The following is an 11,899-nucleotide window of genomic DNA, read 5'->3' as shown; positions in this document are numbered from 1 at the left end:
GTGTGTGACACATGTGGGCCAAATGCAAAATGCTCCAGCCTCCCATGCTAATGATCATCGCAAGATGGCCAATGGCTAAGATCCATTTTGGGGGGAGGTGAGGAGGCGGGGAGGGGCATGTGACACCGAATTGGGTTGCGAGCAAAGTGCAGTCGAGCAATCCAAGCGATCTGGAAACCGGAGAACTCGGCGTGACCACTGGCAGGGTGCTCCGGGCAAAAAGCGATCGATCGAATGGAGCTCACGTGAGGGGATCGATGGTTGGAGCTCCAGAGGAACGGCACAGATAAAGTGTACAGAAGAGATACAACTAGGTTGTGTGGATTGCATCAAAAAGATAGAATACACAGTGCTCAGTTGAACAATAATTGTTGGAGGTTTAAATGAAGGAATGGTATGTTTGGTTTGTTTTCACTAAACATAAATTATGGTAAATTTTATATGTTTTTTTATAAAGACAAACATTTAAAAAATCAACATAAAAGCTCTTACATTTGTTAGTTCATCTTTCACTAAACTTAATTTACCATTGATTGGCTACATTAGGTAATTCATTTAAAAGTTAGGAAGATGCTTCCTTCCTTAAACTTTTTATCTTATCTTTTCCAGTCCAGTTCGATTGCCTCAATTTCCGCACTCCAAAGAGGCTGCGATTTGCGACGCATTTATTGCCCCGGAGGCCAACTGAAATTTTTGTCGGCCATGTCAAAGTGTCGAGTTGAGTTCACGGATTGATCCATGTTCGATCTTGCCAAAGAGCTCTCTTCCCCGCTGGTTGGCCAACAGCTACCAAATACCAAAAGCAACCATCAGTTGGCTTGTGGCAACATTTAATTAGAAAATCGCTGGTGCAAGTGGCTGCCTGGTGGTGGCAGTGGTGCAGCTGGAATGGGATGTGGTTGTGGATGTGGATGTGGATATGGATATGGACTTGGTTGCGGTTGTGGATGTGGATGCTCGATGGTCGATGGTCGATGGGCTTGGTCTTAAAGCCTCGTCTTCGGCTCCTCTGACGCCCATTGTTCCGCTTGCTTGACCAGCTAGTAGCAAGTACAATCAGTAAATGCACTGAGAGAAACCAAATTAAAAAGGAATCATTTGCTATTTATTAGGAAAATATGTAAGTAATATAGTAACATTTTATTTATAATTTATTTCGGATTTTTTAAATCATTTTTAGGGTTTCATTATATTTTTAACCAGCAAATGTAAATGGTTATAGAAATTTATATTAATATATAAAAATGGATTAATATAATTAATTTAATAATGAATTTTATAGCAAAATATATTACAGAAATGATTAAAGATAAGATTTATATAAGCCTTTGTTAAAACTTGTCATTTATTGTTGCTCTTGGCAAACTTGCAAATTGTAAAATTTGTTTTGGTCTTAAAGTTTATAGGGAAAACTAAATTTGTTTTTGATTTTGTAAACTTGAAGGGTATTTTCTTCAGTGTCTTATCTGGCAACACAGCCACGTGCTGCTATCTCCTCCGCCTCCTCCGCGAACAACGCCCACAAATGGTTAGTGAGTACTGAGTACTGAGTACTGGGTAGTGAGTAGTGAGTACTGGAGTAGCGAGTAGTGTGGTGGCCAGTGTGGAGTGACCACAAACAAGGAAATCAACTTGCCAAGGCACACGCAACAAGTTCGGGGAAAAGCTGGGAAAAACGGAGTGCTGGGAGAATCTAGGACGCAGCGAAGCAGAGCGAATTGCTGCATCTGAGGTTGCTCCCTGGCTGCCCATCCAATTCCATGGCCATGGCCACCCATCCCAGCCGATTTCAACTTGGCCAACCCCCCATTCCTCGGCAGCCGCGCTTCATTTTCCATTTAGTGCTTTATTATTTTTAATTTCCAGCCCAGACTTGCGAGATTAATGTTCTGAGTCGCTGCTGCCGTTGCCCACGGGCCATTCCCTTCCACTCGTATTTTCCCCCCTTTTCCGCCAATGAGCAAATCAACCTTAGGCTTTGGCCCCCCAAAGCCAAATCATACATCGACAACTGTGCTCCAGTTCGAAGCATTTGTTTTCCATAGGAAACTAGTTCAGATCACGGCCTTACAAGCCAAAAGGCCTGATGGGATTTTGATTATCACAAAACGAAGATTGATTCCGATGTTACTATATTGCTGCCGTATTAATAAATGGTTGGTTTGATTTTGGGTTTCGTAAATAATTTAATGGAGATACAGATCGGAGAAATGAGATGAAACCCATGTAAAGTTCTAGACAAAACTTATTTAATATTAATAAAATATTGATAGACTTAGTTTGATCTCAGTTTTTATTTTAAATATATTACTTCCACATTAGAAATAAAGAAAACTTTATAAATGAATAATAAATGAATTGGTATAATTAAATTTAAATTACAAGATTTAGATAAGGATATCCAGTAATCAAAAATACCTCTTTTGTATCATGTATTAATAATGGTTATACTATATAGTAAGTAAACCCTAAATCGAGGGGACTTCGGTGAGTGTTTTCGCAACTTTTGGCGTTAGTTAACATCCGCTTTTCAACTTTCCTCCTTCAGTGGTTTCGGATAGCTCGGTTTTGGATTGCCCAACGCTTTTTGGCGGTAAATGGAGTCAGTGGGGGGCTTTCTTGTGGGGATCTTTCTGGTGGAGAGGGGGGATATAAGCATTAGGCAAGTGCACATAGTTATGATTGCGCAATGGGCGCCCACAGAAAGTGACTGCAGTTGGGCGGCGGGGGGCGTGGCATCTGGCGATGGACAGTGCAAGGGATAGGTTCTCCGCCCCTTCCTCAGATTGCAAAAATAAACAAAAAAAAAAAAAAAAAAAATATGGGGAAAAACAAAGGCAAAAGAGGCGAACCCCCTAGTGAAATGTGTGTACTTCGTCCGACATGAAACGAAAGTAAAACTCTTGTCTTTTGTCTATGGCAACGTGAACCACTGCTCCCCCAAGTCTACCGAACCACTAGTAAGCCACCCACCCACAAGTGGTGCACCACCCTCCCCCCGGAAAAGCTGGTAACACGGGGCACTTGCTCCACTGACAAGTGGAGTGCTCTTCTGTTGCGTTTCTGATATTTGCAATCATTTCATTTTTGGACACTAATGACGATGATGAATGCAACCGCAGAAGTGGATGTCCAGGGCCCAGAGAATTCAGAGCTTACATAAGGCACCACCGCTGGAAGCAGCACCACCATCTCCACCACCACCACCACCACCGCAACCAGCACAAGCACCACCAACCAGCGGCGATTGTGTGACAGTAGCAACAATAAACATTGCAAAAACAAAAAGAAAACCAACGAAAGAAAAACAAAGCAATTGACGGAGGCGGAGAGAGATGGCAGTTGCCTTACACCCGGAAAAATTCATCAAGGAAAAGTCAACAGATGCTTGAAGCTAGTTACCTTATTTAGGGAATTTTGAAATATAAATAATATAGCAAATAAGCAAGTTAGTAGTAAAGAAGATATTAAGAGAGAATCAATCGAGCATATGAATTAGTAATTTAACTCACAAAATAAATAATAATACTTTTCCGTAAATGCCATTATTATAGAAATGGGTAAACCTTGCCTGATAACAAAATGACAATATTTGATACGAATATTTTTAACTTAAAATAAATAAAAGATATTTTTTTGTAACCCTTTTTCATATTTTATTCACAAAAAATATCCAAGATTACATTTTGCACCACACAGCTGTAATATATAATTGCTAAATACATCTTGCGCTTAGTTTAAAGATGCCCTTAAATTACATAAATCACAGAAACAATATTTCGAAGTGCATAAGTAGACTTGAGCCTCCGCTTGAGCGCCAAGTGGATCAGGTCGCTCTGGACAGAGTTAGCGTCGTTGATTGTGTCACCTTAATGGAGCAACCGCAGCTCATTTGGAGCAACTGCCAACAGCAGCGAAAAAATGCCAGTGAGATGACATGTTTCATCTGCCTGGAAAACAATAATTTGTGGCATTAGCACACACCGCTGGCTGATCCGAGCGACCTGTGTCTCTGGCCCTAATCATTCGAGTTCGTTGCCTGAGTCTTTCGATTCTGCCCAAAAGAAACACGCAGGTGAAGATTGCTAAAGGAAGAAGGGGGTAAGGGGCTATGAGGGGGAAATGACCGACGATGGCAGCCAGAGAAATTTGCATTTAATTGCTCCCCATACTCACACCCACGCAAAATAAAAGTTCAAATTTCCCATTTGCGTATTCTACACACGACCCCTCATTTCTCTCTTTTTTCGTTTTTCATTTTTGCCAATTTGACAATTTTATTGATGGCCAGCAGTTACGTGCCCATTGCCCATCGCACGCACTAACAAACGAGATGGGGAAAAAGCCAGCTCGAACTTTCATTTTGATAATGATAATTTAATGAAGAGACCGCCGAGCATTAAGTTGAGTGCGGTGGGTACTGCAAACAAGCGAAGCTTGAATACATTTTACATTTGTTGGGGAAAAAGCGGTAGCACTTCTGCATTTCATTGGGATCCATTCATCACACAAACAAGAATTAAATAATGGTGTACTCTTTCCTGTGCAATTAGAAAGTATTTAAATGGGTATGGAAAACCTTTAAGAAGAATAAATAATGTGTTATAGATATAATTATGAATTCCTTGGACTTTTCTATGAGAAATATTTATAAGTATTTACTTATAGGAAGAGGATAAAATGCAATGCAAGTTGTTCAAATTAAAAATACAGTAAATAACATCTTTAATTATATTTAAATATTGTTTTTGCATTTGAACATTCTTAGGCAAGACTTTCGGATTTCCCCTGCCAAAAGTAAGAAAGCAACTTTCATGCCCAATTGAGAATTGAGACCCCCCACTCAACTTGCCAAAGTGCTTGAGCGTATCAATTTCATTTGGGGATTCTCGAAATTCTTTTATGGCCCTGCCCATTCAATGGCTATTTGGGTCTCCTATGGGCTTCACTTTCGATGGGCCACAACCCCCCACTCCACCCCATTCTCCACTATCCACTATCCACTATCCATTATCCATTCTCCACCCACTGGACAGGTGTCAAGTGCTTTTGTTGTTGGCCAGAGCGAGTAACGCCTCGTTAGGCTGCTAAGCGTTGCCCATCAGTGGCAGGTGAATTATTGGCCGACAGCACCTGGGGAAGACCACGAAGACCAAGAAGACCATCCAAAGGCAAGAGCCAAATGAGGGGGCCAAGAAGCGCCTCAAGACCAAAGACCGGAGCCAAAGAACCCGGCCCAAAGCCCAAACAGGGCTAACTGTTTGCTCAGTTGGCTGCCTGCCCGGCCAATTAACGCATTCCGCGTTGAGTTGACTTGACTTGGGTTGAGTTGAGTTGAGTTGAGTTCAGTTGAGTTGAGTTGAGTGCCGTCCACGTTTCTTCGGCAAAGGGAGAGCCATATGCAAATACATTTCTGGCTGGCTACTTATGATTATGGCTTTGCCGAAAAGTTTCTACAAAAATATTCAATTCTGGGGCTGCCACAAGCGCGTCTTCTTGCCAAACTGCTTATGATTCAGCGGGTCAATAGACGCCCAAATCAAACGACACCGAAAGAAACTCATATGTGTACAATAAAGTATTTATTTGGGTAAACAAAATTGTGAAACTGTCTGAAAATTACTTTATTTTATAAAATGCAATGTTTGAATACAATCTTAAATTTGATTTCTTTTAAGCTTTAAAATATCAATTTCAATGTTTTAGAAGTTTATTATTGAAAATGAAAATTTTTATTAATATTTTTTAATATTTTGATCAAGTTTCCATCACTTGTTGTTCTTTTTATCTCACTCAATAATTATACATTTAATGTTGTTGACTTTTTCTCTCTGTGGCTGTGAGACAAAAACATAATCGAAAACAACGCCGCAGCAATTTCTGTGTCAATAATTTATTTTAGGAATTGGAATTGGAATCGGAATCGGCGGCGAACTAAACGAGGTCGGGAGAAAGTTACTGCACAACGGGCAGAATCGCGTCGCAAAGAGCACTTGTCGCTGGTTTCTGGTTGCTAAATTGACTGGAGTTATGATTAGCTTGAATATAGCTACTGCTGTTGCCACTGCAACAGTTGCTGTTGCTAATGCTGCTGCTGCTGCTGTGGGGATTGCAGGTTGTCAGCGAATCGAGACGTGTGACGATTGGCCTGAAAGTGCAGCCAGTGCAGCCGAAATCGGGGCTTGGATTTGGATTTGGAGTTGGATTCGGCGGCAGCCGTGCATTTCCGCATCGCAACGCAGGCGGCGGCCACGCCAGCAACCTGCAACCCGACGGCAGCAACCTGCAGCCAGCAACTAGCAACTAGCAACCAGCAACCAGCAACTTGCAGCAGCAGTGGAAACGTGTAGAAAGCTACCACAAGGTCAGCCAGCTGACAATCGGGATGTGTCAATTGGCCAAAAAAACAAATAACAAAAAAAAAAAAAAGAAACACGTCTGGGAACGGGAAAAACCAAACAACAATGACAGCAGCCAAAAGCCAAAAGCCACTGCAACTGCAACTGCAACGCTTATCGTTCAAAAAATCAATAAAAGCGAAAAAAAAGAAACAAGGCAAACGACGTTGGTTTGCCCTTTCAGGCAAATATTTGGGCGAAAGTTAACCACCGCTGGTTGCCTGGGAAAAGTAAATCTTGGCAAAAACCATAAGGATATATTTAATCATTTTCGTTTAGTATTAAGCCAAATATATTATATAAAATCGAAATCAAGCTAAGAGCGAGCCGAGCAATGGAAAAGGAAAATTGTGCAAGAGCGTGTGCGAAATGCAGTTAATATAATTTACAGCCTGGCCAAAACTGTCGGCTGTTGATGACCCACTCATTAAAATGGAGAGGATGGGGGAAAACAAGCGAAGAAAAACCCCGTGACAAATGCGTGAGAAAATAGTCAAGTTGGCAGCTAAATGGAAACACACAAATTTTGCCATGACACCCCATGACTTATGACACCAAAAGTTGCCAAGTTTTAAGAGGCAGATGAAGATAATACTCCTGATTGTCAGGGTTTTGCGGTTAGAATCGATTGTAGTTTGTTAATATTTTTGATAAATTTATGAAGTAGATAAACTAAAAGAACTTAAGCAGTCTTAGTAGTCTTTCAGCATTAATATTTTTAGCTGCAATTAAGAAGGCAGAACTTGCATCGCTTATTTCTGATAAAATCAAGAGAAAGTGGTGAAAAATCAAGAGTTCGCTTTGATGTGACCCGCCACGAAGACTCGATGGTTTGGTTCTGCTGACAACGCAGCCAAATGAGACACAGAAATCTAGTCTAGCCTGAAATTGGCCCATTTATGCCGCTCTCGACTGATTGTTATCATCGGTCGCGTTTAATGGCAGTGAAATACCCGTAGTTTGGCCCACAACAACAGCGCTCATCTCATCACTTTGATTGAACGCCACCATTTCTTTCGACTCTGTGCCAAATGTGCAGCCCAGAAAGTTTCGTTCTCGCTGGCAGTTTTCTGCTATCAGCACACATGCATCTCAAAAATACAAAAAGCAAAAAAATAAAACAGAATTAAAGAAAAAAAAGGCAGCCAGAAAGCCCTCACATTTACCATTTACCCAATGGCTTTCTTAATGGTTTCATTTGCCGCGTGCTTTCCTCCACATTAAGTATCCAAGTATCTGCAGCTATCTGCGAGTATCTCAAAAGTATCTGCATGTGCGACTATCTCAGTATCTGCCACTGACAAGTGTCACTGTTGCGGTTGCCAGCCAAACGCTGAAATTACTTAATAAAAGTGAAATTATACTTGGCGGGCATCTCTCTTTTTTTTTTTCTCTCAACGCCGCAAACAAGTTTATGAGTCGGCGGAGTCTTTTCTTTTTTCTAAGCAGAAAACGAGAGTGAAATTTGTAGTTAAACTAAAGTCCGACGGGCGGAAGTGGTGGGGGGACTGTAGATTTTAAGTAATTAGATTAGTCAGCTGGCATTCTGCTTCAATTGCTTTTCGAGTTTGTGGCCTAAGTCTTTTGTTTTCGTTTGCGCGGAAAACTACCAAAGTGCGTTAGCTCACTTTTGGAAATGACTGAGGTGTATATTAAAAGGAATAGTATTTTATTTAAATTAAAAAATTTTATATTATTTAATTTTCATTTGAAATTTAATTTTATAAAATTTAGCACACCTAACCTGCTTTAAACAAACACTATAAAAATGACTCATTCGCCTTGCTTCTCCTCAGTTTGTTTTTTACTTTGCCAGCTCTTCATTTCCACGTTTATTTTTTAAATTACGCACAAGTATTTTCGGTGGAATGCCTGCCTTTCAGGGCGCCTTTAAAGAGGTCAGGCGACGGGGGAATTTTCGAGGAGGACACGGGGTAACGGGGTAACTTTCACTCGAGGCAAACGCTCAACCTGCCAAGACGACATCGACTGCGACATCGAAATGGAAATTTATTAGCGAATTATGATTTCTGTGCACAGGCTGGCGGACACTCAATGATAAAGGCGGCCGGCCGGCCAAACTTGGCTTCAACAGCAGGCCAAAATAAAAATCGACAGCAACAATGGCCACGCCAAAAAAAAAAAACAAAAAACGAAAACAAACAGCGGCAAATGAACTCTGAGCAATTCAGGGCAGTCCAAGGAACGTGACTGAGGAACTGCGGAAAAAAATATAAAATAAAACTGAGAAAACGAGAGGCCTTTGCCAGAATCGAGGAGCGGATGAAAGAAAGTTGCCAGCGTTTTTTTTTTTTATTTTTTGACTCATGTTGGTATGCCCGAACCCCTCTTTTTACCCCTGCCCCTGACCCTTTGAAATAATGAAAACGAAAACATCAACTCGGTTATAACAACAACAACAACAACAACAACTGTGCAAATACAAACACACAGCACAACACAATTTTCTCGAATTTCTCGACAGGTTTGTGTGTGTGGTTTGTTTTTTTTTTTTTTTTTTTGGAGGCTTTCGCAGCTAGGCAAAATATTTGCTTAACAATTTCTACTGTAACAAATAAATAAACTTGCTGCCCGGACAATAATGCCCATTAATTGTTGCCCGACGATGATGAAACGCGAACAAAGTTGGCTCATTGTCTCCCCGGCCGATGTTGCAATCGTTGTCACCCACGTAAATGGAGTCATAAAGAAGCCGCAGGTCCACCGGGGATGACTCAAAAGAAAGTGAAATTTTTTAGGGGGAACTGGAAGAAATATAAAGAAATACCCAAAGAAATTGACCGACCGACCGACCGAACGAACGAACGAATGAACGAGCGATGACAAGAAGCGAAAGTGAAATGCTTTCGCGGCCATTGATGATTCAATCTGCCACGCCCCTTTGTTAACACTATCCAACCGCCCCCCGAAAAAACAAAAAAAAAACTTGCATCCGAAAAATGCGAAAGTTTGGTTATCAATCCGCACCCAAAACAATAACAATAACAAAAACAAAGCCCCCAAATATTTCTCATACATAAAAAGCTCATAAACTCTGGGCGGCTGGGATATTTAACAATTCAGATGAGGGCCCGCCGATAAGCATCTCGGTTGCATAAGGCCGATCTCAGAAATAAACGAGATGCGATTGTCCGCCGAAATTGGGGGAGATGTGGTCAACAAGCTGAAACGCTTGTGAAAGAAACCAAACAATCCAGGGGAATGTGCATAAACTAAAATTCTTGAGTGAAGAGAGCTAAAATTCATAGAATATCCAGAAAAATCTAACATGATGGGGGAAATTTTTACCCCGTTTCATGTTCGATTTTTCATCAAATATGTCGAAGGTTATGACGATTTTTCTGTTAATTTTCTGTATATTCAACGATTGTTCATCATATAGCTATATGATAAAGTCGTCCGATTTTTATGAAATTTAATTCGAAATTCAAGATTAGTTAGAAAACTATTATACATAGTCCAAAAATCATGATTTCCTGATGAAAGGCAACGCTGTTATAAGTTTATTTCCGTTTATTCTATATAGATTTTTCGATCTTTCCTATGGCAGCTATAAAATATAGTTGTCCGATTTTGATAAAATTTAATTTGTAATTCAAGAGTCGTTCCATGTAAGCTTGTCTCTCAGTTTTAATACTATATTTCTAAAAAGTTTTGTAGTTATTGCATTCAGTATATAAGTCGGAACGCTTCGGATCGGGCGACTATATCGGATAGCCAAAATCCCCTTGGACGCTTGGATTTCAGCTTAGTTTGCTCTGTCGCCTGGAGTTTGCCGATTCGAGTGAAGTGGCTTAGCGGCGATTGAGTCCGCTGGAGGAGCTTAAGCTGCAGTCGACGGTCCGGTTTCAATTGGCATCGCGAATCGCAATTGACGGGCAAATTTAGCAGCGGATTCGGTTCGGCATGCGGGACACGTTGGCCGCCTGGTAAAATGGAAAATGTGAGCTGAGCGTGGAAAAGCTGCGCATATAAATCCACGCCGGTTGTCAACATGTCGTCGAAGTCACAGTTGCAGCCGAAGTTGCAGTCAAAGTTGCAGTCGAAGTCGAAGTTGCAGTCATGGCCATGGGCGGCCAATTGCCAACTGCCTATTGCCTATTGCCAATTGCCAATTGCCAACTGGCGATAGCCGGCGGTTGCATTTCCATAGGCCGAATGTCGAGTTGAACGTGGAGTGGCGTCAAGTGCGCACCGCTCAAATTAAAATGAGCCGTTAAGATGCGACGGCCAACGGGCCAAGTCGAACCGATAAAATCGTCAGTGGCCGTTGCGCATTTGGCGGTCGTGCCATTGATTGATGCCGCATTAACCCCAAAAATGCAAACAAACGGCATTTCCGAGTTGCCATTGGGTAGGCTATGGAAATACCCTATAATACGTCAGCAAAAACTATCAATATTTAAGATTTTAAGGGGTCATAAACATTACAAAACTGTACAATTTCATTTTAATAATTTTTTTTAATTTATTGTGTTCCTTTTTATAATTTTGTTAACATGCTTTAATATTTTTGAAGATCTTAAATACCTATCTATTATATTTTTTTTGGTAAATTGTTTAAATTGTATTCTAATACGTTCATATTGTTATTTATTTTTTGAGTAACTGATAACAATTACATTTTCCGGTCAAATAATAAATTATAGATACATTTCTGTTGATTGTAATTTGTATTATACAAGTAGATAAAACTGATACCATAACCATTATAGCCACTCGATAAGGGTATGCTCTAAAGGCCAAAGGCCAGAAGCCGTACGCAGTCTCCATTTCAATCGCACTTAAACTTAAACTTCAACTTCAACTTCGACATCGACTCCGGCGGGCAATTGAAACGCTTTGGATTTGTGTGTTAATGGGGCTCGATCCGCGCCGATCCAGAGGGGATTTAAGCACTGCGGGGGAGTTCAAAGAAGGTGAGGGGAGTGGGAGGGGGGTGGGTGGGAAGTTTGGGTAGTGGGGGCTGCGTGCTCATTACGCTCGATAAATGCGGCCGGCCTCGGAGTGATTCGAACGTGTAACGGCTGGCGGAGAAGAAAGCGTTCCGCCAAAAAAGGGGCACAAAAAAGCGCAAGACAAACAAACTGCCAAATGAATCTCTTTGAGGTCAGCAATTGAATGTGCTCAATGGGCACATGGGCGCCCAGGGGGGCAACGCAATTAAGTTTTCTATCAGGTGGCGTGGGTGCCGGTGCCGCAGGTATGCGCATTGTTAATTTGTCAAAATGCAAATGCTCTTGCCAAATTGCTACGGCAATGTCACCCACGGGCGACGTTCAGAGAAAAGATACAGGCATCTGCACTGCACAGAATTCCATTTAAAAATATTTACTTATTGTATAATTCATACATTGAATAAAATCTGTCAGGGCTCGTATAAATTGTTCTAACCATAACTAACGAATGATAGAGAGACTTGAAGAATATTACTTACGTTAAAAAAATGTACAATATGAATATATATTGTACATTTTTTG

Source organism: Drosophila ficusphila, unplaced genomic scaffold (genome assembly GCF_018152265.1).
Source record: "Drosophila ficusphila isolate 14025-0441.05 unplaced genomic scaffold, ASM1815226v1 contig_198, whole genome shotgun sequence".
NCBI lineage: Eukaryota > Metazoa > Arthropoda > Insecta > Diptera > Drosophilidae > Drosophila > Drosophila ficusphila.
Note: the sequence above shows the minus strand (reverse complement) of the source record.